This window comes from Ochlerotatus camptorhynchus, unplaced genomic scaffold (assembly GCF_037179485.1).
Source record: "Ochlerotatus camptorhynchus isolate MF236.1 unplaced genomic scaffold, CSIRO-AGI_Acam_v1.1 ptg000228l, whole genome shotgun sequence".
In the NCBI taxonomy this organism is placed as follows: domain Eukaryota; kingdom Metazoa; phylum Arthropoda; class Insecta; order Diptera; family Culicidae; genus Ochlerotatus; species Ochlerotatus camptorhynchus.
In genome coordinates this window covers 1,330,546-1,336,545 of record NW_027040718.1, presented here as the reverse complement: position 1 = coordinate 1,336,545, position 6,000 = coordinate 1,330,546, and positions in this window count along the sequence as shown.

Below are 6,000 nucleotides of genomic sequence, written 5' to 3'. Positions count from 1 at the left end.
AAATATTAAGCGTAACATTTGAAAACGGCACAAACGTTGTTGTAAACAATAGTTGTAATACCCTTTACACGCGAACCGAAGTGGTACGCCCACGCAAACCAACAACATCATCGGGTAGGGGAAATTCTATCAATATTTTGTCTTTGATAATAGCTTCTGTGTGCTGAAATAGCTGGACAAAATATTGCGATGCAATCAATTATTATTTTGCACGTAAATCGAATCAAAAATAAAAGTCATTTGAAATGCTAGCTTCTAGCAAGGATTATTTAGGAACTACTCCCTGCTGCCGAATTGTATTTTGTTTTCTCTGCCTATCTTTCCCTCTGAATATTTCTAGGATTCATTGATCTAGATAAAAAATATTTTGTCCAGAATAGTTCAGACACGAACCAATTCATAACTATTGCATGCGGGTTCATGGCTTTTCTAAATATTTTCCGCGAACACGGAGCCAGATGTCAGTAGTGTGGTTTGGTCAGAATTTTTATTGTTTTTGCTATGGTCATTCATGTCGGTTTGTCGGTGCACGAGCCACTCAAGGTAGTGTTTTGAGCACGATACGATCAGTTCCAGCAAGTTTTTCATAAATTGCATGAAACTGACATTCTCTTCTTTTGAAATGTCGATATTGAAATTGCTAGTAACAATTATTGAGCCATCATTTGATTTGTAGCGAAACAGTGTTAAGGACGGTTTTGATTTGATGCGTATGGTCGTCGATCGAGCGGAAAGAAATCCATGCCTTTTGTATACTTAGGCAACAGGCCCTGTTGAACAGGGTAGCCTAGATATTAGACGAAACTTCACTCTGGGTGATGGTACCGCCAGACAGCACTTGGCTTAGTTCATCGTCGTTACGGAAAGCCAACAGCATTTGATGAGGGTGTTTGTCTTCTTGTTGTCACAGCCGGCGTTTCCTTCCAACTCAGATATTTCAGTAACCAAGTATACACCTAATCTACTATCCAGCATTTTACGAGCGCTGATGGCCGCCACAATCTAGCTGAGTTCCTGGTAGGGTAGTTTGGCTTGTGTCGTTTGACCTGTAAACGGTCAAATTTGATCGTTTATACGTCAAACGACTTGACTAGCCTATTGGTCCCAAGCAAACGACTAACGTACCCCATTCTAGTCGAAATTCTAGTAGTACACAATGTTTGTTTTGATTCGCTATGAAAGTTTGACAGACAAAATGCGGGGTTCGTGGATTTTCCTATGTTTTGGCCTTGGCCGGTGGCCTTAATTTCCAAGGAGGGTCCCGTCTCGGCTCGACCAAGGTGGCCATGTCCCGGTCAGCCAATGCCGTCAACGACGGAAGACGCCTGCCAGCCAAACGAGCCAGCAACGCCTGCTGAGCTGTATGGCCACCAGATCCGCCATTCTCCCAAAGCTGCAACAACACTGTCTGCAGCTCGCGCCGCAAGTTTTCGGCCACACGGTAGTGCAGGAGCAGCCGTGTGGGCCAACGCCAGCGTCGCGTCGCCGAAGGAGATTTTGCTGCAACAGTGAGTACCGTACCGTTCATAAACTCTCGCATACACGCCACATATATGTGAAAACCAACATCCACACGCCACAGAAAAGGGCAAATAAATGTTAGAAAATGTGAATATTCCTGTGTGTTTCATACTTTGTCCGCGTAGCCCCTCCGAATACCCAGTAACATGCCGGCCCTGCGAAACAGTTCAGGGGTCTCATGCTACTGAACTAGTTACCCGGGAGTGTCTGATCATGCCAAAGTCACAGATTCGAAGGGTGCATCGATTAGCTTGGGACCGAAGATAGTACCAGAGCTGAGCCAAAAAGTTGAACACGTTTCTTCGGCACCTTCTGGTCTTACAGTAACCTCTATGATTGTAGTTCGGGCTCCAGACTGCAGAGTAGATTGACCTAGATTTGTGCCATTAGGTGAGAAATCGACTCTGAAAATTTCAGCTCATTTGGATGCCTGATAATGTTTGCACCATTGAGTAATGTCAAATTAAAAAAAATCTCAAAAATTTTGATTTCGAGTTTTTTTTATTTATTCAAAGGGGGGATGTTTCTCAGAGTCTTAAACTATGTTAATCATCGATCGTGTTTCCACTTGCTACAATTACGGTCTCCACACGGGGGAGAGGTAGCTCATCGATTCTTCCGGTTCGCCTCCTAGCATCGTGCTATAAGGTACCAGGCGATAACCAGGGTAGTTGATCGATAGCTCGATGACGTCATTTCGTTGGCGTCTGCAATGGGAAATTCTCATAGCAGGCGTTGACGATGGGACGTTGTCGAGTTGTTTAATAGCAACTATCGTGGTAACTCACCGATTATCTGTCGATCTGCCAAATTTGAAAGACGTGTTCATTGAATTGTCTCATATAATAATATTCCGCCCACTATATCACAAGAAATTGCGAGTAGCTGAGTGGAATGGAGATAAGTTAAGCATTGGGTACAGGACCAAGTCTCCCCTGGGTGGTGCCAAAAGATGAGCGCAATAGAATCATCAAGTTGCCATAAGGCACGGAATGAGACTATTGCATGGCTGGGTAGTCAAAGTCTTTCATTCGTTAGTCATTTCAGGTGGATTAGAACAGGTTTAGGTTTAGGGTGGGCGTTGGCCAGATTTGGATTTTTCAGATGTCATTCTGGATAGGACCCTGTCATTGAACGTCGCGTGAAAGTGGAACTTAATGAAGGCTTAAGTACTTTTTCGGATTTGAAAGATCGTCGGTTACAGTGGCCTGCTTACTGAGCAGAAAAACACGGTCCCAGGTCCTTACATATCAAAGAGATTTATGGTAAAATCGCTTGTGTATCGTGTATTTTGCGAAACTCGTTGTTGTCGTTGGTTCCGGGTTTGAATGGATACACAAATTTGAGCAACGGTATTATGTGATATGAGGGGCTCGGTGGCCTTAGAGCAACCGTTTTTGCTTACTGAGCAGAACATCATGAGTCTAATCTCAGGCCCATCCACATTCAAGATTCGACAATCGTTTTATTTGTTAATATGACTACATGGTAATAACAGCAACTCGGTGATTAAAAAGGTGCTCGTCTGCCTAGTGGCAAACGTTTTTGCTTACTGAGCAGAAGACCGTGGGTTTAGCCCTAAGCTCCTTCGCGTTATATGATAGTTAGGACATCAATTCAGCTTATCGTTTACCAAAACGAACCCTGCTGCAAACCCAACCCTCTTATCCAACATCCCAGTGATTCCTCGTGGAAGTGCAGAGGTGTTCTCGGCTTCCATCAAAGCGAGTGTCATGTCAACACAATCCTTCCCATTCCTTTCTTGACCTGTGTTCGGGCGCGGCCGGCGCTGGTATTGCCTAATTTAAGATCACCAGTTTTTACACATTGAGGATGATTGCTAGTCCCAAGCATCGTCTATTGGTTCTCTGTGTAATTACAGCTGATCTGGAAATAACAGAGTAGCAACCGTGGGCGGTCAATCAAGCTCAAGCTCAAGCTTAAGCTAAAAGCAACCTTATTAGTTCTTTTCAACGAGCGAAGATCTTTCGTCATCCACGGGACGCGAGAGTCGATATATGGATGATCTTTTTGGAAACGTGCCTGTCAATGACATATGCCAAGACGTGAGAAAAGGTTTGTGCAGCAATGTTGACGTCTACAGGATCTAGAATATGCCCCCAATCTAGGTTAGACAGCACATCCCCGACTCGAAAATCAACTATTTCATTCATGTGTTTCACTTATATATTTTTGCCAAAACATTAGCCTTATACATTCCATAAGACAAACCACATAGGTCCTATAAGCATGCATAAAAGGTATGTGTGTCCGCTTATACATTTCATTTGACACATGATATTCATTAACTTTTTGCAAGGCATCTGCTTATTGGTTGACTTCTACATTTTATGAATAATCAGCAATAGAAATTTGCCAAAAGATATAAGGAGATTTCTATCCGTGTGGACAATACTGCGATGATCAGCTCTACGGAAGTCATATGACACAGCGTTTGGAGTGCTGATGAAAGCATGGACAATATTATTTTCGATCACGATAACTAAAGCAGGGTGATGATGCACTTCCTTGACTAAAGGTTCGGGTGCCGTGGAGAGGAAAGGAGCTGTATCACGAGCACTCACAAAGCAGAGATCCAGGTAACTCTAAAGCTGGGTTTAGACAGGGCAAGTCAATTGATCAAGTCAGTTGAATTCAACTGACTTGAACGCGAATTGAACGTGTAAACCATGCCATTCAACTGACTTGATCAACTCACTTGAATTGAACAAAGTTGAACCAGTCTCAACTTTTCAAGCCAATTGAATTCAACTGAGTTGATCATTTGACTTGCCTAATCTAAACCCAGCTTAAGACTAGAAGGTCCCGAAGAAACGTGCTCAACTTTTTGGCTCAGCTCTGGTACTCTCTTCGGTCCCAAGCTAATCGATTCACTCCTCGAAACATAGGAAAAACCACTACCCCTCATTTTATCTGTCAAACTTTCATAGCGGTTCAAAACAAACATGGTGTAGTACTAGAATTTCGACTAGAATGGGGTCCGTTAATCGTTTGCTTGGGACCAATAGGCTAGTCAAGGTAGTGAGTCAATTTAAAATCGTTAGTTTCGTATTGATTTTTGCTATAACTGTCCAGGAGCTGGATGGTTCCTACGTGGAAAGATGAACGCTCGTGATCAGGACAACTATGGGTTGGAGTCAATGCAATGTCCGGTAGGTTAAAACCACCAAGAACAATAACTTCGTCGGAAGGGCCTGCTTTGTCTGAAGCGACCAAGTATAATTACTATACAAAAACGGTGAATTTCTCGATCAAATTTTCAGCGATATTATATCCCAGATGGTTTATCTGCAGTTCATATTTAGTTTGGAAAACGGTATGGTTTATCGTTTACTAAAAATTGAACGTCCAAACAGAACTGGTCGCCATACTGCATTGCTTATCGTTATTGAATTTTAACATGACGACTATGTTTTCAAATTTTCCTTCGAAAATAAAGCACATGATATATATTTATATTTATTAATTAATAATGCATGCGCTTATCGGTAGCCGGATGAATTTAGTTACTTATTTACTTACGAAAGTATCCGGCACGCTTGCCTATAGTTTACGGCTCCGAGAGGATATCGTTCAGCAAAAGCATCATACATTTAAAAAAAACAAGCTCCTCTTTGTGGCTGGCCACAATATACATGAATTGAACCGTTCTTATAGAGAACTGTTTTCAGCTGCAGCAACGGCCGTATGATCAGCGCCAGGTCGTTCTGAACGAACCCGAACCGATCCAAATCCAAATCAAGTGTGCCGCAAGCGTAGCCCTAGGCGTAGCCAGAGCGCTTGACTGATCCAAACGATCTACTGTGCCAGAAGGTGGCAGGTTTTGGCAGTTTTTGGTTCCCCAACGAGTTGTAAATTCCTGGGATGGAGTGAAGTGATTCGGACAAGGAGCCAAGACGGTGGTCGATCACCTTGCAGATGACCGTGGATCATCGTTACAGCAAGGACTGCAACAAATAAAAATAAATTAGGTTATAGTGAAATACATCCAACGAATAACACACTCAATAACATACCCGATAAGTACTAGCATTAAGTTAAAATTATTCCTGCATCCTTTAAATGCTGTCCGGAAAAAAGTTCTGAAATCCAAAGAAAGACATTTAAGCTATTTCAACTTATTTTTCTACAAAACAGAATCCTCCTGCGGATTTTTTTTTAAATTTCAACTCAATATGGTGTTCAACGAAAAGCAAAAACTTATCATGGCATCAGAATTTAATCCGTTCAACGCAAGTTTGTGAGATATGCTCTTCGGTTAACTCAACTGGCGTGACCCAACGAACTTCGCCGTACGAGGAGCGTTGCCGTCTCCTGGGAATCGAACCATTCGAGGTGAGACGGACGGTCGCTCAAGCTATGTTCGCTGCAAAGCTGCTGTCTCAGCTAAATATGTATGCCCCCTGCATAGATAGAAATCTCCTTATACTTTTTGGCAAATTTCTATTGCTGATTATT